This window comes from Neomonachus schauinslandi, chromosome 13, assembly GCF_002201575.2.
Source record: "Neomonachus schauinslandi chromosome 13, ASM220157v2, whole genome shotgun sequence".
NCBI lineage: Eukaryota > Metazoa > Chordata > Mammalia > Carnivora > Phocidae > Neomonachus > Neomonachus schauinslandi.
In genome coordinates, this window is record NC_058415.1 from 3,695,213 (window position 1) to 3,708,495 (window position 13,283).

Sequence of the window (13,283 nt, forward strand, 5' to 3'; positions counted from 1 at the left end):
CTTCTCTAGTACAGAAGGTTAGAGTAGAGAACGTGTGTATATGGTACCTTACGAGCTGTGTTCCCCTTAACTGCAGGCAAGATAATTAGCGACCTTGAAGTCCTCGGGTTCTATGTGGCTGGTGCGTCTGTTTGATTTAACAGAAAGGTTGTTCTGGTCTATATTTCCTATCAAGGAGTCTCTATCATGCCATCAAACACCAAAAGGGGGAAAGTTAGTTAAATCAGTCACTCAAAAAGACAGCAGCCATCGGCCTCTGGATTACAAAGTAAACTAACATAAACACATTCTATATCACCAATTATAGTTTAACAAACTTATAATAAATATTCATGTGCCCAGCTGCATCTGTGCAAATACAACGGAGTATGGAGTGGTCTGTCCTTGCTTTTTTTAGCTGCTCATCCTAATGCAGGTCACCAGAAACGTGGGAAAGATTTAACACTCGTAATGGATCACCATTAGAGAATTAACACGTGTGTCCAGACTCACTTTTCTACTCGACAGCCGTGAACTAGAGGGCAACGTGCCTCCATCTCCCTCCCTTACCTCCTCCAAACTGAATTCAAGAATCTGTGCTTGGAGAGTCCACACACATATGTGCTTGCTCAGAATCTACTGATATTAGAAGTGAAAATCCCATCATGCCTAGGGAGGGCTGTTCCTACCAAAGAAGAGTTTTTCAAATCCTGAAAACGCATTATGTCTAATGAAGCAAAATTACAGAGCTACCTCAATACCTCGCGTATTAGACAGATGAGGGCAACAGAACAGAAAGGCCAGAAATAGACCCAAGTGTTGATGTAATTTGGTATTTGATAAATATGGTATTTGTCTTCCTCTGTCTGACTCATTTCACTTAATATAATGTCCTTGAGGTCCATCCATTTTGTCACAAATGGCAAGATTTCATCATTTTTTATGGCTGGATCATATGCCACTGTATATAGATCTCACGTGTTCTTTATCCAGTCATTCACTAAAAGACACATAGGTTGTACTCTGCTTTTCTCTGCTGTATCTCTGTTGTATCTTACTGTATCCCTACAGTAAATAATGCTGCAATAAACATAGGGGTGCATATAACCTTTCGAGGTCGTGTTTTCCTGTTCTTCGGATAAATATCCAGAAATGCAATTTCAAGATCGTAGGGTAGCTCTATTTTTAACTTTTAAAAAAATGTTTTAAAGATTTTATTGATTTATTTGACAGAAAGAGACACAGCGAGAGAGGGAACACAAGCAGAGGGAGTGGGAGAGGGAGAAGCAGGCTTCCCGCTGAGCGGGGAGCCTGATGCGGGGCTCGATCCCAGGACCCCGGGATCATGACCTGAGCCGAAGGCAGACGCTTAACGACTGAGCCACCCAGGGGCCCCTACTTTTAACTTTCTGAGGAACCTCCATACAGTTTCCCACAGTGGCTGCACCAGCTTGCATTCCCACCAACAGTGTAAGAGGGTTCCCCTTTCTCCACATCCCCGCCAACATTTGTCGTTTCTTGTCCTTTTGATACTAGCCATTCTAACAGATGTGAGGTAACAACTCATTGTGGTTTTGATTTGTATTTCCCTGATGATCAGTGATGCTGAGCATCTTTTTTTTTTTTTTTTTTTTTTAGATTTTTTTTATTTTTTTGAGACAGAGAGAATGAGAGACAGACAGCATGAGAGGGAGGAGGGTCAGAGGGAGAAGCAGACTCCCTGCCGAGCAGGGAGCCCGATGCGGGACTCGATCCCGGGACTCCAGGATCATGACCTGAGCCGAAGGCAGTCGCTTAACCAACTGAGCCACCCAGGCGCCCAGATGCTGAGCATCTTTTCATGTGTCTGTTGACCATCTGTATAAATGAAAAGAATGAAAATTTTTCATTCTTAACTGAGTTTCAAGGTAGCGACCTCCACCCTGGATCAAATCTGAACATTCAAATCAGTCAAGTTTTCAAACCTTATCCACAGAATAGATGCATAGACAAGCGGGAAATTCCCATTCATTGAAATGAAACATATTTTGAATCAGAAAACATTATTTCTGTTCTTTGTTCCCAGGCATATGTTTTTCTGGGTACACTTAAAATCTATTAGGACTCCCAGGGTAGTAATATTTAATAGGGACTACACACCAACACACTTAATGCTTTACATTAGAAGACTATCCTAAGACAATGTTATATTGCTCATCAAGTTAGTTACTATATACTTAACTATAAATTGCAATTGAATTTAATTAAGTAATTATATTTTTGAAGAGTAACCTTTTAGGCAAATACATGGCCACCTGTTGAGATATTTGATCCTTTTTAATCTCCGGGGCTTAGGATCATGCTTGGCAATAACAGACACACAGTGATGGTTTGTTGATTTGAATTTCACTAAAAGTAAGAAATCAGAGGTGCGGGTGCCTGGGTGGCTCAGTCGTTAAGCGTCTGCCTTCGGCTCAGGTCATGATCCCAGGGTCCTGGGATCAAGCCCCACATCGGGTTCCCTTCTCGAGGGGAAGCCTGCTTCTCCCTCTCCCACTCCCGCTGCTTGTGTTCCTGCTCTCGCTATCTCTGTCTCTGTCAAATAAATAAATAAAATCTTTAAAAAAAAAAAAAAAGAAATCAGAGGTGCACGGAGGAGCCACACACGCCTAGGAAAGTGTGGGGACGGTGGCCTGGGCTTTCTTGCCCCTGCCAGTGCCATCAGCCCTGGGTGTAAACCCAGGCCATCGAACTTCAAGCACTATCCTCAGTCCTCGAGTTACCTTTTCTCTTCCTTTGCTCAAAACCTCCCTGACAACAGAAAAGGAAGGAAGCCCACCATTTGCAGCTAAAAGGTCACTTTTAAATCCCAGTTCAACTGGGGAAGGAGATCCAGCTGAAGGAGCTTTTTCCTCCTACCACGTTCTGTAGGATTTTTGATGTGATCAGAGGTGGGACTCACTGAGATTCAGCTGTGTGGGTTGATCGAAATTAACTTGCTTCGTAAGACAAGATAGGGTTGAGTTATTACATTTTACAAAGGTATCCTTACACCTTCAAACAGTTAAAATGGTGAAGTCTGTGTGGTGTGATTTTTCTTTCAACTTAAAACAATTTGTATTAAAGTATAGCTAGTGCTTCCTACCTCTGGACTTTGCCCTTTCGTGCACCAATAAAATCTTGCTATTTCAGGAGCTGGAGCTGAAGAGTCTTATTTGCAGCCTGAAGCATCTTAACAGATAGATCGTGTGTAACTTGTGTTTTTGAATCCGAAAGAGATGAAAAATGCAGAGCTTGCATTCTAAATAGTAAAATGTACAATGTATCGTCCACACATTCTGTACATCTATAGTTTAAAAATGTGTGTCACTAAATTCTGGATAAAGGTGGTGAACTCTTCAGGGCCCAACTACCTAATAAAAGAAAAAAGAGCCCTCTCTCCCCCTCCCCCATCTCCCCAGGAAAAAATGGAGGGGCAGAAAACAAAAATATAACAGTTACCAAGAATCACCAAACACAAAAAGGAGAAGCACTCAGCTAGCCGAACTTGGAAAGGTGCTGGCTCATATGAAAAACGGAAGTTGGAGAGAGTCATGGTGAGGTCACATCCCGCCTCCCTGAAACCGTATCTTGTGAGTCTATAGAATCCCCGCAGTTCTCACTCAAATCTTGAGGGGATAAAGAAGAGTCATTGCATATTCTCAGTTTTTCCTGATTTTGACTATGGGGTAGTGAAAATGGCCGCAGTGGGGATGAGCAGAAAAAGAAAAATGTCAGCACCTGGGCATGGCTTTGTCACAAGTGTGAAGACTGGGGCCCCACAGGAATTAGGGAACTGACCTGATGCCCAACGGTGCCTCCAAAGAAGTGGGCGAGCTCCTCCCTTTCCCTCTGCCAGCGAGGAGCGGACGCCCCTGCGTCCAACCCAGAGTCCTGTGGGCAGGGGGGAACCCCGTTGGCACAACTCATCTTCAGCTAAGCCTATCCCCCAATGCTTGAAGGCTCTAGAAAATTAGTCATAAAAGGAATATGAAGCCCCGGAACTGTAGCCCTGAAAAAGATCTGCCATAAGGATCAAGGAGCTGTCACCCTCCGAGGAGCAGAGCAAAAACAATTCTGGGAAAACCCTGCCAAGCCAGGGCAAGGTGAAAACAGTGAAGCAGTCACCATGCTAACAAGGATAAAGAATCAGAATAAAAAGACAAAGAATAAAGAACAAAGAACCAGAATGGTTGGGACCTATGGACATCAACACTTGAAGCAAGAAACCAATAGAATAATGACTTACAAAATGTTACCAAGAATCTGCGGGTGGGGCACTGTTTTATGGGAAATTTTTTTTTTTTAAAGATTTTATTTATTTATTTGACAGAGAGAGAGACAGCGAGAGAGGGAACACAAGCAGGGGGAGTGGGAGAGGGAGAAGCCGGCTTCCTGCTGAGCAAGGAGCCAGATGTGGGACTCCATCCCAGGACCCCGGGATCATGACCTGAGCGGAAGGCAGACGCTTAACCATCTGAGCCACCGAGGTGCCCCTTTTATGGGAAATTTTTAAAAGAAGGCTGTTCAACCCAAGAACGAGGAGAAGGGATGAGAGCTGAAGGCTAAGAGAGGTGTTTTCAAAATATTTTTTAAAACTGCAGTAAATATTAAACTTAATGTATTTAGCTCCAGGCATGAGGACCGGTTGTGGGTAGAAGGAAGCAAGTTAAACTCACTGTCAAGAACCCTGAAACAGCGAGAGCCCTCAGAAAACACTGCGTTGGAGAAGCCGGGCCCGTCCAACGGTGCGCAGTGAAGTCTGCTGTTCACCTGGAGCCCGGGGCAGGGTGGCACAGGGCCTTGTGGTCACAGGTCAGCAGGGGCGTCTTGGGTTGGTGACTGGGAATACACCACACAGTGAGCAAGATGGTCTTCCCAAGCCGTGCGTGGCTCGGCGAAATGGGCGCGCCCCTTAGTGCTGTCGGCGCTTCAAAGGCCCAGGTGGCAGGCTGGCGAGGTGGCCCGAGGTTCCTGTTGTTGGCAGTGCCCCTCGTCCTATAGGAAGGCCCCTTGCGCGGCCCTGCTGCGCCTGGACGGCAGGGCGCAGGGCCGCTCGGGGCGCTCGGAGCCTGGCCTGGGCGCTGGCGCGCTGGAGCCACTCAGGCGCAAGGGCGGCAGGGCGGGCCGGGGCCGCGGGGGCGCCGGGGGCAGTCAGAGCGGCTCCGGGGCGGGGGGACACTCGGGCGCAGCGGCGGGGGGGGGGGGGGGGGGGCCGGGGCGCTGGGGCGCGGCGGCCGGGAGGAAGTGCGGGCCCTGCCCGGGCGCATTAAGGAAGTTGCCCAAAATGAGGAAGCGCCTCGCGCTGGGCGGCTGAGGCGACTCCAGCAGCGGGAGGAGCGAGGAGGAGCGAGGAGGAGCGAGGACGAGCGCGCCGTCCCGCGCTGCGCCCCGAGCGGTCCCGGTCCCGGCCCCGCGCCCCGCGCCCCGCGCCCCGCCCTCGGCTCACCTGGCACAGGTAGGTGTGCCGCGCGCTCCCTCCGCCCGGCAGCGGGGACGCGGAGCCCGCGGGCACCCTCGCGCGGGGGAGATGCGGCCGTTGCGCGCCCCCACCCCCCGGGCCCAGGTCTGTGCCGGCTCCGGGGCGGGGCAGATGAGCTCAGGGCCTCAGGCCTTTGACAAAGGAGGGATGATCTGATTGACTCTTTTGAATCAGAACCGGTAGGTGCTGCCAGCTTTTGTCCTAAACGCAGCGCGTCTGGGGGTCGGGCCTGTCCGGGCAGCGCGAGGCCGGGCGCCGGCGGTGCGGAAGCCGCGCGCGGGGTCGGAGAAGCGCGGGCCGGGAGTGCCTGCGCGCCAGCCAGAAAGCGCACATTTTCGTTTGGCCATTTTACAGATCCCCTGGAAAATTCCACTGTATTTATGGGAGTGACTCAAAGGTGCAAATGCTTCTGTGCCTGCGGAGGGTTTAATATATCCACGCCTTTTCCTACAGAAAGAAAGAGCAGTTGCATAAAAACATGAAACTTTCTTAGCCACCGCTAAAATTTAGCAGGATTGCTCACTGTGACACATTTTCATGGTAAAGTAACTTAATTAGCCAGTAAGGGACTTGGAGAGCCAAGTGGAGCACCCTGTAAGTTTGAGTTAAATATTGTTTTGGCAATATGGCTCCAAAACGTTAAGCCCACCTACATTACTGTACAAAGGCAGTTCAGTTTTAGGTTTACTCGAATGTTCGAGAACTAGAAAGCCGGTCACTAGAGAAGTTACAGTTTGAATCTTTTGTTGCAGGTGATTTTTATCAGTTTGCCTGAATCACTGAAGATTCCATTGATCCCTAGCAAACCTTAACTAGTAGGCGTTCCTTTCCTTAAACCCTGGAAGCATGTCAGCGCGTTGTTAGGAGTTGGAGATGCCCCACATCTCAATTTTCTAGTTAAAAAGGAGTTCATCTTGTGATGACTTGGAATTCCTGGAAGAAATGGAAATGATTCTAGAGGCGGAAGTCTTTGTTTTAGTAAGAACAAATTCATTGCTACTAGGAAGACAGCATTTCAATTAAATGCAACTGAATTCATTGATCTGCCTCGCCCCCCCAAAGAAGTCCATATAATGCACAAATATATTTATCCTTGAGCTAAAACGTCAAAAAACTTGTAGAGTATTAAGTGTTTTAAATGAGAAATCCTGTCTGTTAAAATTATTTTATCAAACAATTTTGTCCCTCCTCCATTATACTTTTGTTTTGATGTGTTTAGAGAAATTTTGCAGTAAAATAGAAATGGATTTGGATTCTCTGTATGTGGAGTGCTTTCATAGGTAGGATTTTATAAATAGGCTTAATAACTAGAATGTTTTTAATGTTTTGAGCTAGGGTAAAAATTGAGGTATATACTTTAGGTCTTCCCCTTTCCCAAGGGATGAAATTGACAGATAATTTTATTGCTAGATCTGTATTTAAGAAATAACTCACGGTAGCCTTCTTTAGGCTCATATTTAGTATTCTAAGCACAGATCTGATTTCTCTGTTTTTATTTTATTTTCCTTTTTTTTTAATTTCTCTATTTTTACACCAAAAACTTCTTAAGTATGGTGTCACTTACGCAGTACATAGCGCGTCCATACTTATTTTCCAAAACCCTTGTGCTGCTATGTTTTGGAATCGTGGGTTTTTCACAACTTAGAATTCAAATGGAGGCTCTAAATTTCAGTACTGAGAAAAACATTTCTCAGAATTTAGAAAGGTACTGCTCCCTGGGCAGCCTCCTACATTCCCACTCGTTCATATATCTGCACTAACAGTGTGATTCGTCCCGCTCAGTGGAATAAACAGACTATAAATAGCTGTGTGTCTGTTTAGGGCAGATGTTGTCACCAAGTGAGTTCCCTAAAACTTACCTCAAAACCTTGTTTCTCTGAGCTTTTGCGCATTAGGACTTAAGGGACCCTTTAAGACTCCTAGGGGCTATTGTTTACTTTCGGAAATAGATTGCATTTCTACTGCGCAGTAGCTCACACCTTCTGCGATTAAAATGGGCAATTGTGCCTTTTCGGGGAGTCTGAAATAGCAAGACTTCGCTGAAATTTCGGTGATAACAATCACAGTACAGATCCCAGTGAGAATAGGATGTTTCTGATACACAGTGCTCTCAAACAGCAAAGGTTCCGAGGTCGATGATTTCAGAGCAAGATCACAGGGAGGGTACTGCCATGCTTTATAGCTTCAGTGTCTTTGGAAGAACCACTGTTCCTGTCCGCTCCACGCCTGGCTCGCTGTCTGCCTGTTATCTGTGCCCTAAGGAATGGCCGAGTACTTTTCCCAATCCGAGCTAATTTTTGCTTCATCCTCACTCCTCTCCCCCGGATCCCCATTTGCAAGTTTTAACATTTTCTTCCCTTTCTGGATTGGTTTCCCTGTAAATGAGTAGAGAAACAATGAACTCTTCAGGCCCTTGGGGGAGAATTATTTTTTAAACATTCACGCACTGAACTTTTTTTTTTTTCTTTTAAAACAATTGAAGTCAAAAGGCAGAGTCTTCTTGAGAGACTGGAATTAAAATTGCCCAAATTAACGGTGGCCACGTCCGTCCTACCCACAGGCCAGGAATGGGCGCTGCACCCGGGGTTCCCGTGGTGCCTCACCATGAAACCCCTTGTGATCGTTCCATTCCTAAAGACCAAAACAGTAGTTTCAAAACAGAATGGGACTTGAACCCAAAGGAGCTTCGGACAGATCTCATCTCTTGCTCTTCTGCCTTGCATTTCAACAGGTCGGTTCTTTTTCACTTAGAAAAGCAGGTTTTTGTTTTGTTTTGTTTTTGGCTAAGAATTGTGGAAAGATTAGTATGAAACTAGACTGAGCGGATTTGAAAGGAGAAGTTCATTCATTCATTTGGGTGTTATATTAGCAGGCGCATTTTCTTTCTGTTTTTTTTTTTAAACTTTTTTTTTTTTAAGATTTTATTTATTTATTTGAGAGAGAGAGAGCACATGAGAGCGGGGGAGGGTCAGAGGGAGAAGCAGACTCCCTGCTGAGCAGGGAGCCCGATGCGGGACTCGATCCAGGGACTCCAGGATCATGACCTGAGCCGAAGGCAGTCGCTTAACCAACTGAGCCACCCAGGTGCCCAATAGCAGTTTCTACGAGCTTATAGTTTGTCTGACAAAATGTTAGCTCGTATCCATTTGAGAGTTGTTTGCCTTTAGAAATTAATTATGTAAGTTTTTTCCTATGGATCTTGAAAGGTGGTCGAATTGGAATCTTAAATGCAGTCACACTTAGCTAAGGCCTAACATACGAGTACAGGAAAGAATATTGAAGTTGTATTACAGTAGGTTTAACGAATCAAAAATGGCTCTCTCTTGATCTGTCCATTTCTGGAAACCACCAGAAATGGGTTTTGGAGGCTGCCAAAGGCTGATGGGTATTGAACAAATATCAGTGACACCCCAATTACGAAGGAGGGCGGACTAGCAGCTTTTATGACGGATGGTATCTGGTCAGCAGCATCATCTATCCTGGGGTACCTCCCTCTGACACTGGGGTCCCGGGCGCTGAGGCTGGAGAAGGCGCTAGCCCCCTCAGGGCTGTGCGGGAGCATTGGAAGGGGCCCAGGGCGGGAGGCGAAGTGAGGCACAGGCCCACGATGGTCAAAACAGTGAGTGGGGGAGCGGGGAAGGATGGCCGAGGGCCCCAGGCCCAGTTTTAGAAAAAGCCACAACTTAGATATTGGCTTGTTTATCTATGCCCTGTGTGGCTACAACAAGCGCTTAAATGTCCAACATGTGACCTTCTGCTCTCCCACTACAGCTGTTTGTCTTAATTGATAAATCTTCATTGCATTCTGGTCAGTCTGATAATTTCTTAAAGCTGTCTGTTTCTGCTAACTTGTCGTGGAAATGCTTTGGTGTGGCCAGAGTTGAGTTTTGCTTTTATGAAATTCTACTTTATAACAATACCTTCCCACCCTCCAGTGCTGCTCCCCAGAGCAATCTTTTCATCTTTTTAGCTATCTCTTCTAGAATTCTCCACCTTATTTCCTGATAATATGCTCATTTGTTCTTGGTTTTGATGTGTCCGTGTTAGACCATGTCTGTCAACTTCCTGCCCTGAGAAAGGAGCACTCGGCAATCCCAGACCATCACCACCCACGGTAGTCATGCCGTAACTGGGGGCTAAGAAGCCTCTTTGGAATTGATTGTGATTATATTGATTGCTAGAGAGAGGTGTATAATATTGCTCCAGTTTATTTCTTGGAGCCCTTTGTTGTTTTTCCTGGGTAAACTCTTGCCTCTCTGTCTTCTCAGTAGGCTCTGTGCCTATGACAATGTCTCCCCAACTCTCTGACGCAAAGCCAGCCCCCCCACTCGCTTTCCCACCGCACCAAGTAAACCAGGCGATCGATCCGTTCCATTTTTCTCTTTTTTTTTCTGGAACGCTTCATCTTCTTGCTCGAGTCTGATGGCTTCCCCTGTCTCGCTGCACACATATTAATAAGGGAAGCCTGTCCGGGTAAATTGCTTGACTAAAGACATTTTTCGCAAAGTGCCTGTCAGATCTTTGCTCTACCTTTGGGGTCTTAACATACCTCTGATCAGCAGCATTCACGTACAGTGTACCCATTAAAAATCCATGGTAAAAATTTTTGAAAGCATTTCCTCAAAACTTTTTATTTCTGTAAGATATATATATGTGTGTGTATATATATATATATATGTGTGATTTGTATATTATATATAATATATAGTCATTCTAGTTTTGGCATCTGCATTTTATATCCGTTTTCCTGTCACCTCTGTATTTGCCGTGACACTAGTGTTTTATTATTCAGTTGATGGGAACATGTATTTTCCCAGGAATGGGGAGCCCATGTTGCTTTTTTTCAGATGCTTGGCCTGGATCCCTTGGTCCTGAAGCATGTGCTGTGTGATTTTAAATGACATTCCCAGGGGAACTTCCCTTGCGCTAGTCACGAGATGCTGGTTGGAATCATGTTGCCTGAGCAGGTAGCTGTTGGGGGAGGGGAGCCATGGTGCAGGTGACCCGCCCGGGGAGGGAAGGCGTCTGTCAACACACTCACACCTCCGTGGCCATGGGATGCGTTGGTTCTTGGAGCATCTTGGGGATCAGAGCTCCTGAAGTCCACTTTGTGAAATGATCGGTGACCTCCTGCTGCCCCTTTATAAGATCCTCGGGTGTTGCTTGGGTGGAGGTAGATGTTATGGTTATTTTCATCTTAAATGCTAAGAATATTTGAATCATTTGATTGTTATAGGTCTTCCTGAGTATCTTCATCAACAGTGGTTGAGAGTAGGGGTCCGAAGCTCCTTTGGGTTCAAGTCCCATTCTGTTTTGAAACTACTGTTTTGGTCTTTAGGAATGGAACGATCACAAGGGGTTTCATGGTGAGGCACCACGGGAACCCCGGGTGCAGCGCCCATTCCTGGCCTGTGGGTAGGACGGACGTGGCCATCTCCGCCTCTCCCAAGGGAGTGGCTGTGAATCTTCTGCAATCTTGGGGGCAGGCTAGTAATAGCATTCCCAAACAGGTCACAGATGAATAAGTACTATTTCTAAAGTGAGTTTCTCTGACCTCCAAGTTGGGAGAAGCTTCTAGCATTTTTTTTTTTAATGTGTTAAGTGCACGACATGCCCCAGTACGTGTCCATCAGGGAAGAATTCAGATTTGACAGCACCACTAACACTCACCTTGACCAGCTCCCTCTGCCCCAGCCCACCCTCTGTGGGAGGGAGGTGTGTTTTCTTCCAGCCTTGGTCCTGTGCGTTGTACGTGTGTGTGTGCGTGTGTGTGTTCTTAACACTAGTATCATTCTGCAACTTTCTTTTTCTAATCAACCACATGCCTGGGGGTGAGGAGGTCTTCCTATCAGTGATCACTGCAATTTATTCCACAGACTAGAAAATAAGCTCATTTACTGACCGACATCGAGGGTCCCCCCCACCAATTTTTGATATTATATTAACACCACGCCTCTCACCAAGCGAGCTAACCAGCCACCTAATTTTTATGAACAAAGCTGCAGTGAATGCACTTTTTCTCTCATTTTTTCCCTTCTTTTGCCTTTTGCATTATGTTTCACAAAACCAGCAGGTTACTCCTCATCTCGAGAAAGATCTTAGCCCTGTCCATCCTGTTACAAAGTCCGTCTACAGAAGCTGTTATATTCCAGCAAGCAGGTGGTTAATTTCTAAGGAACGTAGTTAATCCCTTATTCTTTTTACATTTAGCTTTTGTGGTTTTTCCTAGTGGTTCCAGCTCAGACACTGTCTTCTCACACCATAGCCTCTGTCTTCCTTTGGCATCGGCTCATCTGTTGGCTCATTTGGTGCCTTTCCTTTATGGAGCGAGCTTTCCTGCTGTGCTTGGTGTTTCTAGGATGTGTGCTGGTCTTTTTTTTTTTTTCCCCTGAGGTGCCCTAGGAGTTCATTTTCTGGGTCTGCATTTGTTCTGTGGCTCTCACTGAGCCTGTCCCCTTGCAATAGGAAGGGTGAGGTATGCACAGGGCAGGGGGAACCAGGAACCAGGAACCAGTGTGTGGGCTGCAGCCCTGCCTCTCCAAACGCGTGTCTTTCCTGCGGAGGGACTGCTTAGCAGGGAAGGGGGGCAGCGGCCGAGGAGCTGGAGAGGTTTGGGCTGCCTGGCTGCTCCGACCCCCTCCCACCCCTGCCCTCCAGGGCTCTGGCATTCCCAGGGCACCACAGCCTTGGGCCCGCTCCCCCTTCACGGCTGCCCCCCTCCTGCACGTGGACTGTGGTTTCCCTCGCCAGGCTGAGCCCGTCTTGCTTTGCCTTTTGGAGTGCGCAGCAGCTTGCTGTCCGCTGGCGGTATGCCTCCCTTGCTTCCCATCATGGTCACGGACTCACAGTCTGTCTTACTGTCTTAATGCTGTTTCTTGCCTTTCTCGGCATTTATAGCTGCTGCACAGGCTTGGAGAGGACCTCCACCACTTCCTTTTCTTAGCAACCCCGATCAGCTGATGGTCATAGCTGTGGAGGACGTGACAGCGAGGAAGAAGGAGGGGAGCTTGCTAGAGCGGCCTGGACTACAGGCCCGGCATGGCTTTGGGGTTCGCGGTGGCCTGGGGAGCTGCGCCAGCCACCCTGGGGCTCAGGCAGGAAGTGCACCCAAGGAGAGGGCTGCCCTGTCACGTCTGGGCTGACGATTAGGATGTGGCCGGTCCAGAAGCATCGCTCGCTCAGAAGCACGTGTAAGGATGCATAGGGTGTGAGGGTGGGAGGGGGCTTGGGGACCATCTCACTCACCTGCTGAGAAGGTGAAGTGACTTGTCCAACTGCTGAGGGGTGTCACTGGATTTCGAAGCCTCAAACCGATGTGCGGCTCATCCAGACCCGTGATTCTTACCTGCTGCTCTGATAAGGCATGTATAGGGATCTACCATGGTGCCTATCGAGGAGGTGGAGAGTCCTGTCCACGGACACGAGGAAGCCCAAGGAGGCAGAGCGGGGGAGGGGGGGCATGAGCTCAGTGTGCCAGCTTTGTGTTGGGAAACTAAGCTAATTCAATAGGAATTGGACAACAAGTCTTGAATCAATGAGAGGTTAATATGAGAACGCCGGATGCTTTCACATTTTGGCTCCTTTCAACACCCATGAAGCTTACTTCCAGGTTCCCCATCAGAGTAAACCAGAGCCACATGGAAGCTAGTTTGACAGGGCGCCCTGAGGCGCCGTCTACACCGCAGGCCGCCCCACAAAGGGAAGAGTCGCTGCTCCCTGCGGGCATTTCTGCCACCAGTGCTGGGAGGGGAGTATGAGGCCTCCTGACCCGTGGAATGGAGCAGGGGGAAGGGACGTTTTCCAA

At 47.4% G+C, this 13,283-nt stretch overlaps 1 protein-coding gene across 1 annotated transcript in view; it reads left to right on the forward strand.

The window, feature by feature from the left end:
• The first annotated feature begins 5,630 nt into the window (after positions 1–5,630).
• Positions 5,631–13,283, forward strand: part of SYK (spleen associated tyrosine kinase) — a 76,015-nt gene continuing 68,362 nt past the window's right edge. The window contains exon 1 of the mRNA XM_021694340.2: positions 5,631–5,658. The gene's annotated coding sequence lies outside the window, so the exon portion shown is untranslated. The remainder of the gene's footprint in view (positions 5,659–13,283) is intronic.